At 39.1% G+C, this 17956-nt stretch overlaps 1 non-coding gene across 1 annotated transcript; it reads right to left on the bottom strand.

The window, feature by feature from the left end:
* Window positions 1–3282: 3282 nt before the first annotated feature.
* LOC131961030 (U2 spliceosomal RNA) lies at window positions 3283–3469 on the bottom strand. Its single transcript, XR_009389820.1, has one exon. It is a non-coding gene; the product is annotated as a U2 spliceosomal RNA (small nuclear RNA).
* Between the last annotated feature and the right edge of the window lie 14487 nt (window positions 3470–17956).

Consider the following 17956-nt stretch of genomic DNA (forward strand, 5'->3'; position numbering starts at 1 on the left):
CAACTCAGCCTCACAGTTCTGTGGTACAAAGTCTGGGGCTGAATAGAATTCATTTGCATCATACACTTGAAGCTTTGCTTTGGCTGCATTTAGCCTTTTTAGCTCTTCCAAACGCTCTAGCTCTCTCTTCAGATATTCAACTGACCTGTTTCTTGCAGCGTTCTCTTCATGCTGTCTCTTTAACAGAGCAGCCTCTTGTTTCTCTCTTTCTATCTTGCGTTCAATTTCTTCCCTTTCTCTTTGAAGACGGCGAGATGATGCTGCTGCTTCTTGGTCTGCAACTATCGACTTGTTCTCAGCTTCAAGTCTCTGCAGTTCTGCTTGGTGACCTTCTTGCTCAGCCATAATCTTCAATACGGCTCGTGTATGTGCATACTCAGCGGCAGCTTCTTGTCTTTTAGATGAGGATACAGCAGAGTGAAGAGAATGAGACTTAGAACCCTTGAGTTCACAAGATGAAACACTGGAGGCTGAAGATGCAAAAACAGAGCTAGCATCAGGCCAAATAAGCTCCTCTTCCGTTCCTTGAATTTGAGACTGTGCATTCCTTATTACATTTCTGGTGACTGATGCACATCTGTCCAACTTGCATCTCATGTCATGAGCTGGTCTGTCAATCTCTCTGTATTCATCATAAACACCGTTCAGCTCAGATTCTTCCCTTTGAATACTTTCAATATGTTCTTGTAGAATACTACTGGGATCTTGTTTGATTACAGATTTTTTAGCCACCTTAGTCAGAACCTTCCAGCGTTCATAAATACTTTCAAAGCGAAGTAGTAATCCTTTCACCTTTTCTTTCTGAAATTCCTTTCCCTTTTCTGTTAATGTTCGAGCTCTTTCACTTCTACGAAGCTCTGCCGGTTGTACTGCTTGTTGTTCAATATCAGACTTCTCTGACGCTTGTTCCTTTTCGCTTGTTTGAGACATTGTAAATTATTTGCAGATTGCCTGTACACAATTAACATTAGCTGTGTAATTACCAGCAGATATTTCCACAATACAGCAATGAAAGTCAAACCACATTAGGTCAATGTCCTTTTAGATCAACCCCTCAATTAAAGCAAATACTGTAAAGGCTTGATATCACATAGCCAGTAACACTTGTACTTATGGTCACATTTAAATGAACATGCTTAGAAAATAAACACTTCAAAAGAGCTTCAAAACACTGAAAATATTAGCTTGCTTAAATTTTCACAAATATTTTTCCCTTTTTCCAGATATCACTTACTTTCTTCAATTGACAATATCAATAAATGCCCCTTTATACAATTTAAACCAGTTATTATTGTTAAGGTTACACACAGTCCCTTGTAGCTTCAAGCTTCTTGTCACCTTTCAGAACACAAACTTAAGTGTCTGGCCTACTGACATCTTCATGAAAACTGATGAACTCAAGTATCCTTAACGGCAAACATGGGCTTATCTGTATCCCATCTTGATGAGTTGTTGGGCACGAGCAGGTCCGGTCCGGTCCGGGCATGCGCAGCTTCGGGCCGGGCACGCGCAGCTTCGGGCCGTTCCCGCAGGTTCGAGTTCGACTTTCACTCCCTCCGGGACATTAACGACACCATGGTTCTGATTACTGATGGCTTTATTGCTTCGTCGTCATCACAATCCACCGTCGAACTATAGTATGACAGTATTAAACATAAATACAATTGCAACGCAAACTGAACTTTAGTTCCTACTTCTAACATTCACAACTCAATATTCATGAATAATAGATTAAATGAATATATAAACCAAACATATCAAATAATGATATAAATAATAGTTATGGCAGTTAAACTTTTATTCGTTTGTTTTACGGCATTCCACTGGCGGACATTTGGCAGCTTTTCCTTGTCCATTGGAGAGAGGTGTCATAATATGCTTCTTGTTGTATATATATATATATATATATATATATATATATATATATATATATATATATATATATATATATATGACAAAAAAAGTTGAAATCTTGAAAAAAGTCAAAATGACAAAAAAAGTTGAATTCATTAAAAAAAAGTCAAAATGACAAAAAAAGTTGAAATCAAGAAAAAAAGTCAAAATGACAAAAAAAAAGTTGGAATCATGAAGAAAAGTCAAAATGACAAAAAAGTTGAAATCATGAAAAAGTCAAAATGACAAAAAGTTGAAATCATGAAAACAGTCAAAATGACAAAAAGTTGAAATCATGAAAAAAATTCAAAATGACAAAAAAAAGTTGAAATAATGAAAGAAAGTCAAAGTGACAAAAAAGTTGAAATCATGAAAACAGTCAAAATGACAAAAAAAAGTTGAAATCATGATTAAAAAAAGTCAAAATGCGGTAAGTCATAATGTGTTTTTATTTTTAATTTTATTTTATGTCATTGTTGTTTTTTAAATGTATGTAATTTCCACTGTCAAGACACCACCGGGCGCGCTGCGTAACGTTACAGCAGCATCACGTCAGCGTCTCTACGCGAGCATTAGGTAGGACTTCTATTTCTCCGCGAGACACTGCCAAATCGCGTGAATCTCAACAGAGCAGATCGCACCAGACGGGCTGTGTCCCAAAGTCAAGGAAGGATGCTCAAACGGCTGGATTTGAAGGACACTACGTCATCGACATCCGCCGAAGGACTCTCCCAATGTCGAGGATGCTCCGGAGGACAGAGTCCTTCTTTTGCCCAAATTCCGAGGATGCATGTGTGTATCCTCCGTGCGCTCCGATTACCCATAAAGCATTGCGCACACCGGTCTACCGGGAGATTTAAAAATGGCGAGCGTAGAAACAGCGACGCCGGCGGCGCAATATGCATTTAAATATGTAGATATTTTCAGTTTACACTGAATGTTATCACATAACTTACAAAACGTGTGTTCAAAGTCAAGCAAAAACATATGAATAAGCATATGCCAGAATATTAAGCTTAAAGATAATAAACGTCATCTTGATACATTGCCGGTTAAGTTAATTAATGCCGTCTCAGTCGCTAAAGTTATTGTTTATTAATTTATATGTGTCCGATGATGATGTACTATGTGCAACTGTGCCATTCAGAAAGTTATACATTTCTTTATTGTGTTTACAGGGACCGAAAGTCAGCTATTATCAGTTATTGTTATTTATAAATAACTGTTATTGTACTGTACTGTAAAATAAAAAATAAAAAATCACAGAACATATTTCCATGATGAATTATGCGCCGCTGCATTCATGGCACTAAGTAGCGGCCGAATTCCGCCAGGATCAGTTAAATATTCTGGTTTAATCCACTTTATGGTTTTTACTTGATAAATCGTGGAGATTCAACCTTAAAGCATCTTCTTCCATTTTCACAAATATGTGTCAGAGTGCTGATGCCAGAGACACATTCATGTCGTGAACTGATTTTGAAATTGCGGCGCTGAATTTATTTATTTATTTTTTATTAAACTGATAAGAACAGATACAACACTTGATCTTAGCCAAAGGGCCGAGAGCGGCGCTGAAGTTAAGCAGGACGTCCAATTACGCAATGACGCACAGCTGCACACTCCGAAGGCTGTCCCATTTGTGCATTACACCAGTCAAAGGAAGGACTCTTGCCTTGCCTTCGGAGGACCCGACTCTGAAGGAAGGATCCTACCAAGGAAGGATCCTTGACATTGGGACAAGTCCGACTCAGAATCGGCGCAAAACACTTCCGCCCCTTTCGAAATAAAACACAATACGCAGTTCATGCAGCCTAGAACTACTTCACATCAACATTATGTTATGACCGGGGCACCAGATCAGCAATCAATCAATCAAAGGGTCTCAGAGGATCGGCGACACGGACGACAAGAGACCGATTGTTGAAGTGGAACATCATACAATCATTTATGACATAACATATTGTTTTTATAAGGATAGATGGTCAGATCAACATATCTTTCACGTCAGAGAAGCAAAGTAAGTTGGTTGTTGTTGTTGTTGTTTACTTTATACACACAGTTTATCCATAGACTGTATAAATAGAGTTTAGAGCTTATCACGGGATCTTGAGGTCTCCCGTATGGTCAGGATTATCGCGTGATCTCGTTATCTCGCGTGTATACGACCGGCTCACTAAGCTGACGTGATGCTGCTGTAACGCGCCCGGTGTGAATTGATGCCGGGCAGAAGACGCAGCAAAACCGCGGTAACCTCAATTTTGAAGTACTTGTATTTGAACGCAAAAAGTCAATAGAAATGATTATATATATCAGGCATGTCCAAACTATTCCACAAAGGGCCGTGTGGCTGCAGGTTTTCGTTTCAACCAAGCAAAAGCACACAGTTTGACCAATCAACTGTCTGAAGACTGAGATCAGTTGATTAACTGAGTCAAGTCTGGTGTGCTGCTGCTTGGTTGGAACGAAAACCTGCAGCCACACGGCCCTTTGTGGAATAGTTTGGACATGCCTGATATATATATATATATATATATATATATATATATATAAATGAGAGAGATGAAAAACATAGAGGCTTAAATAAGTAAAGTAAAAAAATTACAATTCCTGAGGTAGGGAAGACGTTAGCGCTATCCCATCTAGCTAGCTATCGCTAGTTTTCATGAAGCAAAAATGTAATGTTAAGACTTTAAAGAGTCGACTTTAAATAGGCAAATACAATGGTAATTACCTATCAATAGTACTTTCTATAAAAACGTAAATGTTAAGTTCTGTCAAATACTACCACATACTTCAGTCACAACATATCAAAACAGCTTGTCCCGCTAGCTTACCTGTGCTGTGCATCAACACATGGCTCATTTGAATATTCAAATGAGCCATGTGTTGATGCGCACCCGTCTCGAAGGACGGAGAGTGGGTCGGGTCAGCGTTGTGTTTACTGGAACTTTGACAGGGGCGCAAAGGCCACCTTGGCCGTAAATTGAATATTTTTTCACAGGGCATCAAGGCCAGAGTGTGAAATTCCCACCCTGGCCCCCACAACTTTCTACTGGAGGACAGGAAATAAACATAATCGATTATGGCACTTTGCCGCATCTATGCTGAATCGTGCATGCCCCGCATTGCGATGCATCGCCGAATCGATTATTGTTGACACCACTAGAGATAAATACAAATAATGTCTATAACTTGTTTTTTCTTCTTTCCTTTTTAAATTAGATGTTATTTCACTTTTTTCCCTTTATTACTTAATTTAAATATTACCTTTGTGCCTATTATAACATTTAGGCTCCTAATGACTCCAGAGTTACATGAAAAAATTGGCATATGTGGAATGTATGTTATATTTAACTGATTAATAAAAAATATAAATATGATGAAAAATGTCCATAAAGCCTTCCTATTTATGTGGCTGAATAGGGGAGGTTCATGTCAAGTTTATGTTTTAAAATTTCAACACCAGCCTGGTCTGCATCACCAGGTATCCCACCATGCTTTGTGCAGAGAATTCCTCGCTGCCCACAGACGTTGAATGACTGTGAATTCTGTTGCATTGCCCATTTTTGCATCATTTGGTGGACTTTTATAGGCAGATGAGTGGGGGGGCTCTGGGTGAGGGCAACATAGAGGGAAGCCGTTCACCTGCTTAAACTCAAATGTCACAGAGAAAATTCAAAAATTGGCAAAATTGCAAGAATAGATGTCCTCCCACTGCTTCTCCGCAGCTGCACCTTGTCAGGATGATTAAAACATAGAAAGTTTCCATGCAGACGACCTTTGTGTGAACTTAAATGATAATTAGTCAGATAATACACCATGTACAGTAGAGGAGAACTCCAAACAGCCAACAGACACATGCTTGTGGAGCGAGCTTCCACCTACACACTGTGTGTAACCCACAGTGTGATACAAGTTCAGACCTCCTCTTTTCTCTGCTTGCTCTTGAAAAAAGAAAAAGGAATCATTAAAGTGAGCAAGACGCCGTTCATAACAAGGAGGGGTCGATTCAAGCTGGATACACAAAAAAGCATAGATTTAAAAGAGGTGAAATAACTGCAAGGCGTCTGAACATCTCAGATGGGTGATATCTTCCTGTGTAACAAGCTTTAAGGGCGGATTTCACTTCAAAGGGGAAGAGGAAGGTCAACCATGTAGAACCACCTCTGGGAAAAGTCCACTACAACCACAGTCTCGTACTGATTAAACCGCGCTGGGAGGCTGGAGCAAATAATATCATGTCAGATTGTTTGACGTGAGCTTATCTGCCGAGTCGAAACAGGTGTCACAGAGTCAGCTCTGTTCCAGTCGCTTGGCTGTTTTTGTGCTGCTCAGCGTGATCCGGCTCACGGCTACATCTCTCACATGTTTTAATCCCAGCGAGCTGCAGCCACGGGGCCCTGTAGGCTCCCAAAGTGACTTTGACTCTTTGAAGTCGCGGGCCCCGAAAAGCTTTCAAACTTCAGGAGCCGTGTCGCTTTCTGATTAAATGTCTCTTAATTTGTTTTTGCCTTTCTGCCTTCTTCTCCTATCTGTGGTGACTAATGTGACTCCTGTCTCATCACTTTCTGGCAGTTTCATTGTGTTTGTTAATAAAGCTCTTTGCTGCATTGTTGTGATATTAAGATACAGCTCATTAACACGCCAGCATCTGGCTGAAGGCCTCATTGTCCTAAACAGACATGATGAGATTCACATTTACTAAATATTGTTGTTGTTTTTTTAACTTTCCAGTGGGTGTACAGATATAATTTAAGTTTGTAATATTACAGACGTTTTTCCTGGTAAATAAACACTCAGTGAAGGTAGTTTGACAACATTAAGACTTACCTTTATATACAGTCATGGAAATATTAGACCATTGTTTCCTTCAATTTCTAGTTAATTTTAATGCCGGGTACAACTAAAGGTACATTTGTTTGGACAAATTTAATGATAACAACAAAAATAGGTCATATCTCTCATACATCTCAAAAGAGTTTCATTTAAGAGCTGATATCTAGACAGTTTCCATGGTTTTCCTGATGCTAACCAAAATCATGATCAAGAAAACCACGGAAAATGGCTTGATATGTACCTTTTGCTGTACCAGGCATTAAATGAACAAGAAAGCAAGGAGAAAACAAGGGTGGTCTAATAATTTTTTTCCATGACTGTATCTTAATCTTATTCTTTTATTCAGCAATATGATGACTTGTTATCAATATATCCCATGAAAAACCAGACAGACTAAATGCTTTCTTTCCCACCCTGTCTATTGCATTGCATTGTCATCACAAAGTACATTATTTTATACTGAAGATATAAATCACAAAAAAATTGTTCTTTATATTGATGTACACTAGTGCTAAAAAGTTCAGGGTCACCTAGACAATGTCTGTCTAAAATACAGTAAAAACATTGACATGGGTAGAAATAATACTATATTATATTACTATATTATATACCATATACTAAACTAGCCTGAGGAAAAATCATTTTATTGCTTCTCAAATCAGCACAAAACAGTTTCCAGCTGTGCTAACATAATGCTCAGGTGTCTTAATGATCAATTAGCCGTTTAACAATATAAACGTGGATTAACACAATGTGCCACTGGAACACAGGAGCGATGGTTGCTGACAATATATTACAGATATTTCATAAGAAAATGAGCCGTTTCCAGCTTTAATAGTAAATTACCACATTAACAACATCTAGACTGTTATTTAATTTAATTTTTTTCTTTTCTTTAAAAAATAAGGACATTCCTAAGAACAACAAACTTTTGAGCAGTAGTGTAAATTTCCCAAAATCAAAAATAAGAAATGTGCCTTTAAAGGGCTTTACAGTTTGCACAGCATACACCAGAAGAAAAAAGGTTTTAATATTTACATTTTTTTTCTTAAAAATATTATTTATGTATGACACATCCCTTGTAGGAAATCTTGTCAATCTTTTCAACAAAACAAACATCACAATGCACAATTTGGTAATGATAAAAAAATAAAAAATAAAAATATTCTTTCTCATTTGATGAATATTGGAAACAAATGTAAATGAAAACAAATGTATTTATCATAAATCATGTATACTGTACTCAGATGTTTTAATTCAAAAGAGTTTGATCCCCTCATGTGTGTTTCATCACTATAGAAGCCCAGGATGTGCTTTTCACAGTACATTCAAATAAACTGCATGTTTGAAGAAGTGGCCTCAGTGTCACGTCTCCCACAGAGAACAAACAGGGATTGCAAAGTCTCAGGAGGATATTCTCACACTTTGTTTTCTTTATTTTGTTAATAAAAACTGAAGTTTTAAGCAAATATTACTCACACAGGAGTAAACAGTGGATGTGCTGGGGACTATTTCCAGTCTCAAAATAACTCAGCAAAATAAACTACAATGTGTTCATTGTAATGAAGCAACATGTCAGCCGCTGCAACACGGTGGTTCATTGATCTGTTTTTATTAGATTTTGCACCACAATGGAGCTCTCTGGCACAGAGGAATGAATTACATCAGGCTCTGGACACACAGAGAATAGTTATTAATGCATCAAATCATTGTTGGTTTTGGTATTTTGTGGGATTTATTGACAATAAGTGAAAAGCAGTCAGACTTATCCTCTAAATGCTAGACTAGTGGTTTCTAACCTTTTTGCCATGTCACTCTCACAGGTTGTTTATGTCTGTAACCTGCAAACAATTAAGCTTCTTTCTTACATTTTTCAAATAAATGCACAATATTGTCAGCTGCTGAGGATGATATTGTAGTGTGTAGTAGTGTGAGATCGTGGGATTTGACATTGTCCCAGTCAGCTTCCCTCTGTGACATTTATTTCAGTATTCATTGTTCAGGAGGTTTTTATCAGGAGCTGATAAAGAGGCCTCCTCCTCTCCTAAACAAACACACTAGGTGATTAAAATGAGAAAAAAATCTGTGTTTCTTTGATGATGATCTCTACTTCTTCTACTGTTTATTGATGGATACAGCAAAACATTACATCACCATCTTCTGATGAAAGTATGTTTATGCAGCTTTTTTATTCTCTCTAAACCAGTTGATGAAAGTTTCCCTAATTTTCTTTAATGTGACATTTCAAAATGTGCTTCTACTTTAATGGAAACACGGATAGTGTTGTTATTTGGACTCAGCCTGCATAATTGTGTCCGGTAGTTTAGAAAAGCAACCGTGCATGTTAGGGATGGGTGTTTGGAAGAAACCTGCCAACTTGAACATCGATAATGTTAACGATCAATTAATTGATTAATCGCTATGTTTTTATACATACTTGAGTATGTATGAGTATGTATAAAAACATGCAGACATGGGCAAAATAAAACATATAGATACAGTACTGTACAAAAGTCTTAGGCCTGTTTTAATAAAAGACAATTCTTTTTTTGAAAGTACGATAAGAGACCGTAAGAGATCGTAAAACTAACTCAAGTGAGATGATACTGTAAAGAAGACGTCAAGGAGTTCAATGTTTTACGTTTTAGCCCCCGAAGAGGCATGAGGTTAGTTTTCACAGTCATTTTGCATATTAAGGTATATTTTGTGTTTAAATAAGTTTTTGGATAAAATTAAATCTAGTAATTCATGCTAGCCAGGTTTGATACAGTAAGCTAGTGTTGCTCCAACTAATACTCTTGTATTTTTGTGTGCTTTATAATTGTTATTGCAACTTTCAGTTTGTAAACTGAAGCTTCATCCAACTTAATTCTCAGCTCATTGGCTTATTGACATATGCTGATACCCAGTCATAGATAGAATTAAAATAAAAAATACACAGATCGATTAAATTCCACATTATCGACCAAATTCTTAAAGACCATCAATCGATCATTGATTAATTATTCCCACCCCCAATGCATGTACCTAGCATAAAGTAGCACACAGTCGCTGACATGTCCAACACTGAGACAAAAGGAGGCCTTGTGCATCAGTATCAGATAACGAGACAAAGTCTGTATCTGACGAGTTGTGATGAAATTGCGATGCATGTTCTTAGTTCTTGTTATTAATGTCACGCCCCTCAGCTTTATCTGTAGTCCTCCTGTGGGGTCCTGACCCCCATGTTTAAAACCCACCCCATTAGACCAAATCCACTTTTAGCCCTCCAAAATATAACATCCATGTAATTTTCATTTGAAAACTTCCCGCGTCCTCCAACTGTTCCTTCTCCTGATTCCCCACTCAGAGGTGAAGCACTTACTGAAAGTGTGTTGTGACTGTTTCATTTCACTCGTCTTCCCAAAGAAAATCTGAGCTCTTTGTCTCTGATTCAAGCGAGTGAAACTCCACTCTGTCCCTGGATGAACTGCGTATTTCCCTCGAGGACAGAAGTGGACTATTTTATGGAGTCTAAACAGCATGGTTAATGCATTCGGCTCTGGCAGGGGGCCCCCAATTTCTGGCACATAATTTGTTACTGCCATTCCCGTCCTGCAGCAGCTGAGGGGGAGCCTTGCCCTGGTTGCTGTACCCTTTCTGCAAGGCTCTGATCCAGCCAGAGTAAATCTGGCCCTGGCTGTTTGTTTTTTCCTTTGTTTGTTCAGCTTTAAGGTCTTTTCCAGCCTTACCAGGGTGATACTACATTCCCTCTGGTTTCTGTTGGTGTTGTTTTGTTTGCATTCCTTCCTTCTGACTTTGAGAAATATTGGGATAATTTGTCATTCAGCAGATGAAAGAAATATATGCAGTAATTATACTCTAACACCCTGCAGAGCTATTGTGGGATTCGATTACTAGAAGATTGCAATGTTGCTTTTCTCAGAGAGTCTCAATTGCTTTTTCAATCACACGATTGTCCATAATAACACAGGAAGAATAAGATGTATATGAGTGCTGACAGTGATGTGAAGATTTCAGGGATGGCTCAAATGCATGAAACACATGATGGTCTGGCTAAAAAGGGACGCTGAGGGCTTTCTCCATAACAAGAGCAGCTCTCTTTAAAAGTAGACATAGAAAATGACCAGAGTGTCCATGAAATCACATTTCATTGTGCAGATAAAATTTGATGGAAAATTGTTCTGGAGATCACTAATGCACACTCTCTGGATTCATTTCCACCCAATTGTGTTAATAATGTAGCGCCTCTAATCACATTAGCTTAGACGTAAAATGGGATTGGTTTTGATGCTCCGGCACGCTGCATGAAATATTCAGATCGAGGTGCCCTACATTAGGCGGTGAATCTTAATTTTTTTTTTTTAGCACACTGGAGGCGAGTGTCTGATAACACAGCCTTTCTCTGATAGCCATGTTGAGATGCTAATCTGGTTGTCCAAACATATAATTATGCCACAGAGGGAGAACCTCGACATTTCTGGTGTTGTTTAATTACAACATGTAGATAAATGCGTGCTTGTTAACAACAGAATGACGAAGCACTGAGCTCAGGATGCAGCAGCTTTTGTGTTGGAGCAGAGTGCCCAGCTGTCTGTGGTGTCGGGTTTGTAATTATGATAATGATCAAACGATCCTCAAAATCAATTTTGCCCACGAGAATGTATAAAAACAAGAATGCAAGAGTCTGCAGCCATGCAATCTGCTCTGTGAGGCTAAATGCTAACATCACCATTCAACATGCTTATTTATATATTTAGTTGTTAATTTATGTGTTTAGCTGTCCAACGTGGCTCTCAGGGGAAGTGAAGACACAGCTTTTAAAAGATTAAATCAAGTTATTTATTTAAGAAATGTAACTGAAATGTGTGCATGACAAAATATCACAGAGCATGAGAGGTGTGCGTCAGTATTTGGGGTGTGAGTGAAAGGTGAGAAGTGTTTTAAAATGCATTCAAATAAACGAAGGAGAACTGAGGAGGAACTAACACTGCCACATGACTAGAGGGACGCCTGCAGGGTGATCAGAGAGAGAGAGAGAAACTTAGTAACAGAGCCAGGATTTTACAGGCTTTAAAATACCGGGCCCAGCTGTTAGCAGAAGACACTGATGACCAACCTGTAAAACAAACGCTGCTGTGAATCATGAGAACATGTAGAACATTTACAGTATTCCCCATCTTATGACACCTACACACTATATAACTCCTAAAGTCTTTCGATTGCTGTACTGCACACACATTACAGGACATTTAAATCGGAGGAATCTCCAACATGTCTATCTGGTCTGATCTGATCAGCTGGCAGACATTTCCACTCATAAAACCATGACAGTTGCATAAGGAAAGTGCAAATAATATGTTCCATTAGCTCCACGAAATGTGTCACTTAGCCCTCCTGTTATGTTCATCTCTCAGGAACAGCAATTATGAAAAAAAAAATCCCAATAAGCATAGTTTATATTTAATCATTAACTCCTTCACTAACCATTTCAATCAATATTTAGTGCAATGGTGTTCTTTACATCTCACACATCATGGTTAATTCACTCGTTTTTCATAAGAGAGCATTAAGGTCCATTCAGGGTGGACTGGAGTGATGGTGGACGGTTCAAACTAACCCTGGACTTTGACCCAGGTGAACAGTTTTCGTGTCCGGTGCGAATCCGAGTGAGTGTTGTTATTGGAAGTCAACCTGCATAACTATGTCAGATAGTTGAGAGTTGAGCTTTATCTTAAGACCTCATGTGGGGTCACAGCACTCATGTTTGGAACCCAATCCATTAAGCCAAAACTAATTTTAGACCCCCAAACATTCATATAACTGTAATTATATTAGTCCTGTGTCCTACAGTTGTCTGTTTGTGCAAATAATACACTGAAGATTTTTTGTCTCTTTTTTTCTTTCTTCCTCTCATTTTATATTAGTTCTTCAGTCTCTTATTAGATTGAGAGGGACTCAGCAGATCGGATGGAGTTCGGTAACTCTGAGGAGACAGACACGTTTCATTGTAAGAGCCCAGTGAGCGGGATGGTGTGTGGACCTAAATTAAGGATTTTAGGTAGGTGGGTGCTGTTCTAGTTGCTGTTTTGGAGGCAAGAGTCAGGGTTTTTTAATTTGAAGTGGGCAGCAGCTGAGAGCCAGTACAGAGATATGAGCAGTGGGGTGACACACCGCTGTGTTCTGGATCATCTGTGGAGGCTTGAAATTGCATGCAGTGAGACCTGCCGGAAGAGAGCTGCAGTAGTTGGTTGAAATAAAAAATCTGAATTTTTATCTTGTAACATGATTCATTTCCATCCATCCATCCATTTGCCTCCGCTTATCCGGGGCCGGGTCACGGGGGCAGCAGGATAAGCAGGGCATTCGAGGCGCCCCTCTCCCCAGCCACAACGTCCAGCTCCTCCTGGGGGAGCATAATCCCTCCACCGTGTTCTGGGTCTTCCCAGGGGCCTCCTACCAGTTGGACGTGCTCGGAACACCTCTAACAGGAGGCTTCCTTACCAGATGCCCAAACCACCTCAGCTGGCTTCTTTCAACGTGAAGGAGCAGCGGCTCTACTCCGAGCTGCCTCCGGATGTCTGAGCTCCTCACCCTATCTCTAAGGCTGAGCCCAGCCACCCTACAGAGGAAGCTCATTTTGGCCACTTGTATCCGCGATCTCATTCTTTCGGTCACTACCCAAAGCTCATGACCACAGGTGAGGGTTGCAACCTAGATGGACCGGTAAATTGAAAGCTTTGCCTTCCGGCTCAGCTCCTTCACCATGACGGTCCGATACAACGCCCGCATCACTGCCGACGCCACACCAAACCGCCTGTCCATCTCACGCTCCGTTCTACCCTCACTGCTGAACAAGACCCCGAGATACTTTGAACTCCCTCGCTTGAGGCAGTGACTCTCTCCCTACCCAGAGGGGGCAGCCAACCGTTTCCCGGTGATTCATCTGCTGCAAGGCCATAACCCCATAACGCCCAGCAAGATATTTTAAATGTTAAATCTGGTCATGAATTGTACATGTGAGCCTCATGTAGCCTCATCTCAAGGACTTCTTTAAATCATGAATATCAGACATGATGTTTTACTCCACGCTGACATGGTCCTGAAGGTCATTAACCTATCTGCTTGTGTCTCCAAAGTGAGTTTAAATCATTCAACAGTGGTGATGTTTTCATTGGCTGAGTCTTGTACATGAAATCTCTCCAAGCCGACTAACACGGTTGTGACAACAGCAACATTTTACACCACAAAGTAGTTTTAAAAAATGTTTTAAACGCCCACGACTAGAGAAAACATCTTTCTTTATTTATGACTTTTATTATTATGTCAGGATGTTCATTTTGTTTGGCAAGCCATTGGGTGGTTGGGAGACCTCCAATTCACAGGACTCGTTTTCCTCTGCTGCTAACAAAGATTTAGTCTCATATATCTTCATGCATAAATATTTAAGCTCGTAGTGTTTCAACAAAAAAAAGGCTGGCAACTACAGGTGATAAAAAAATTGGATGCTATAATTTGTGAAAAATAAAACCTACTGTAAGCCATCTGAGCAGGATAAACAGAACAATGGCCAATTGACTTGAAGGTTTTAATGATATTTTCTCTTTCTTGAAGAAAAAGGACACTTTCAGCATTCCAAGCCCCAAAACAGATCTTTAAATTATCTTTTTCTCATGGAGCAAGGTTGGTCCAAACAAAAACAACATTTTTTTGATAAGATTTTAATGTTTCAGGGCACAAAAGTGACATAGCTTCATGGTAGAATGGGTGAAAATATAAGGCTGTAAATTGTCATTTTAACAAATCCGTTGTTTAATTTGTTCTCATGGAAAATCAACTGAGAGAAGCTCCAATTCAAGAGTTTGCCAAAAGAGCAGTGTCTATTCACGTCCTGCCAGGCTGCAGTCATGCCCGGTTGAGCTCCGTATCAGGACAGTATTATCAATACTGGCATCACATTTTAGCATGAAAAAGATTTAATGGCTTTAGATTGTAAATCAAGGCTTATACAAAGAAAATGTCACATTGTGGAAAGGCAATTAAAGGAGTATTAAGATGGTCAGTAGTTTGTCATTTGTTTTCTACCCCTCATTTTGAAAAATGTATAAGCTTATTCAGGTAGAAGTTTTTTCCCCCCTGATGCTTACAAATCGTGCTGTAATTTGTTGTGTCAGTTGATTGGTGGAGATTTAAACAAACCGGCCTTGAGTTTGATGGATGGCCACATACGGTGGGAGGCGGCCAAGTGCGACCTTTCAGTTTTACTCAGTCGGTGCAAAGTCAAACACACTATTTGTTTACAGAAAAACTTTATGTCAAAGCACAGCGACTCACCTGGGAGATATTTAGGCCTCTGATTTCCAAGCTATTTTGAAAACTGTGAAGTTTACTTTATGAGTCAGTAGCCTGCAGCCTACATCTGTTATTCTAACAAGATACATTATATGATCAATACACATGTGGGCACTTTAATTAGTAAGGTCTGCCATGTACAACAGGTGCATACCATTAAGTATATGGGCCTCTATAGACCGTCTTCACAGCAGATATTTGTTTGCCATGGCAGGAGAAGCACAGGCAGAGTAAGAATTCATAGCACAGCTTCACCTACTTCAGAGCTGCACGGAGGAGGAAAACAGTCTGAACAGTTTGTTCTGTGGACTCGAGTGTTACTTGAGTTTTACCTTTTCAGAAAATGCACAGGTGAAACAAATTTTGATGGCAACGTTCCCTCAAGCGTTCCAGTGAAGCAGCAGGCACAAACCCAGCACCCTGGAACTGGTGGTTATAATCAGACCTGTGCTTTTTCTGTGACAAGTCAAAAAGTGTGTTATGAAAAAAGCCTATTGACATATTTGCCATAGAAAGGCTTGTAATTTGCTCTAATTCTACAACAGGCAATATTAAATGAAAATGAATATTTCACTTGTGTTCACTTTACATGAGAGCAGGGTGTATTGTACACACATCCAAAATGTTTCACAGGTGCTGGATCAAAAAAAGATTAAACTCAGAAAAAAGAACAGCACACAGAGTAAAAATCTCCCTGTGATTTTAATTGTACAATCAAACAAAGACTGATCAGGCAACTCCCTAAAGGAATCCCTGTTTACATCGAGGACTGAAAACTTTTTGGTGTATGCAGCATGGCGGCCCTGTTCATTCCTATGCTCTGTGGTGCATGAAGCCAAAAAAAAGTTTGATCTTTGTACATAAAAATACTGGGACCCTCTATTGATTTTCTGCAACTGTGGGCCCATACAGTAAGTGCACTAAAGGCTTCTTCCTATTTAGTGCTCCACTGACTGGAATGGAAATAATATATGTACGGCCCTTATAGATTTTCCAAATGTAATTAGACAAAATCAATCAAATTCTCATATCCTCATTTTGTATCTGCAGAGTTGCTTATGTCTTTGCTTACATCTTTTAGGAAAAATCTTTAAAAATTGTGTAGAAATACATTTCACCAATTCATTCTTCGTTCTTTTTTTTTTTTTGGCATAATGGTAACTAAGTGCACACTATGGCCAGGGATGTGATTTGTAAGGGTTAAAAAGACATTTCATCTCAACTCTAAGATGAAGAGGATTTTATAATATGTAGGCTATGTGAATAAATCATACTCATTGTTGATTGAAGATTGGTCTTCTTAAAAGAAGAAGCCCAAATACTTTTATTTACACTTGATATATTTTCGTGTTGAGAAAGAATTACATTTCTGTGAGTCAATTATAAGTAAATGCCAACTGAAAACAACCAATCAAACTTATGAGCTGGACGCAAGTAGGCGGGACTACATGCTGACGTAGTCACAGGTCACCTGTTACGTTACTGTGCCGTTAGGAGAAGTTAACTAACTTGTGCTGACAGCAGCTTTTTCAGCCAACTATAGCTGATGACTTGGGTACAACTAAAGCCAAATATTCATTATAACTATTTAAAAAGTGGTTTATATCAACATTGCGATCAAGTGTTGGAGGATTAATCATGTTCCGTGGTGATGGTGGTGATGGACCAGTAACGGTGTTGTGTCCTTACTGGTTTCCACACTAACTGGTTGCCATACTCGTGTGTGCAGCTGTGTTTTGCCTCAGTTAGAAGATTCGTCACATATTTAATAAACATATAACTGCAAATTTTCAGGTCGCATCTCCATCTACTGTGGATAATATTGTTGTATAAGTGAAGACTACATCACCTATAAATAAAAAGAAAGCATGAAAATATCATGTTTGCAAGATCGGTCAGAGCTGGATTCGAATTCACTACAACAAAACTAATGAACCATCACCTCTACATCATGAACTACTCAAGCTCACCTGTTCATGTTGCGTCAAGAATTATATTGCATAAGGAGCTTACTTCAGCGTCCAGGGCAACATTTTGTTTTGGACTGATCGAAAACAACCGGACCTTGAGCTGCACATCGAAAAATTCCTGAGTATATTTATCAAGTTTCTCTCTCTCTCTCTCATCGCCTCTCTCTCCACTGAGGCTACTGTCATATTTACCACCTCATTAGCCCGATATGAAACACATTGTGACAAATAAATATGTTTAAACAGTGACGATCTTACTTATACTATACTGTCAGTGCTACCTCTCGCCTCGGGAGTATCTTGTGAAAACACTTGAACATTTATATTTCAACAATGTCATAATAATCAGGATGGAGCAATTCAGTTGCTAATCACCAACATGTAGCACAGGAGAGTGAGTAGGCTTTAAAAGAATAGAGCAAGTTACACGACTTTTGCTCAATTGATAAAAGAAAACAGTTTAACGGTAGCGACTGCACAGTTAATCAAACACTCCTAGAATTAAAGCTGCGATGGACCCTCATAATCAAGGAAATGTTGGACTTTAAGCTTAAAACCATCTTCCTTCCAAATACACTCAAGGTGAGTTTGAGTAGCTCAATAGGTAGAGGTGATGGTGTAAGAGCAATTTAATTTTGCTGTAGTGAATTCGAATCCAGCTCTGACCGATCTTACAAAAATTATATTTTCATGCTTTCTGTGGCTGTGATCTAGTGTTCACTTATAAAACAATATTATCCACAGTAGATAGACCTGAAAATCGACAGTTATATGTTTATCAAATATGTGACAAATCTGCTAACTGAGGCAAAACACAGCTGCACACACGAGTACGGCAACCAGTTAGTGTGGAAACCAGTAAGGACACAACACCACCGACTGCGGCGGTTAGCTCAACAACC

The sequence above is a fragment of the Centropristis striata genome, chromosome 2 (assembly GCF_030273125.1).
Source record: "Centropristis striata isolate RG_2023a ecotype Rhode Island chromosome 2, C.striata_1.0, whole genome shotgun sequence".
Lineage (NCBI taxonomy): Eukaryota > Metazoa > Chordata > Actinopteri > Perciformes > Serranidae > Centropristis > Centropristis striata.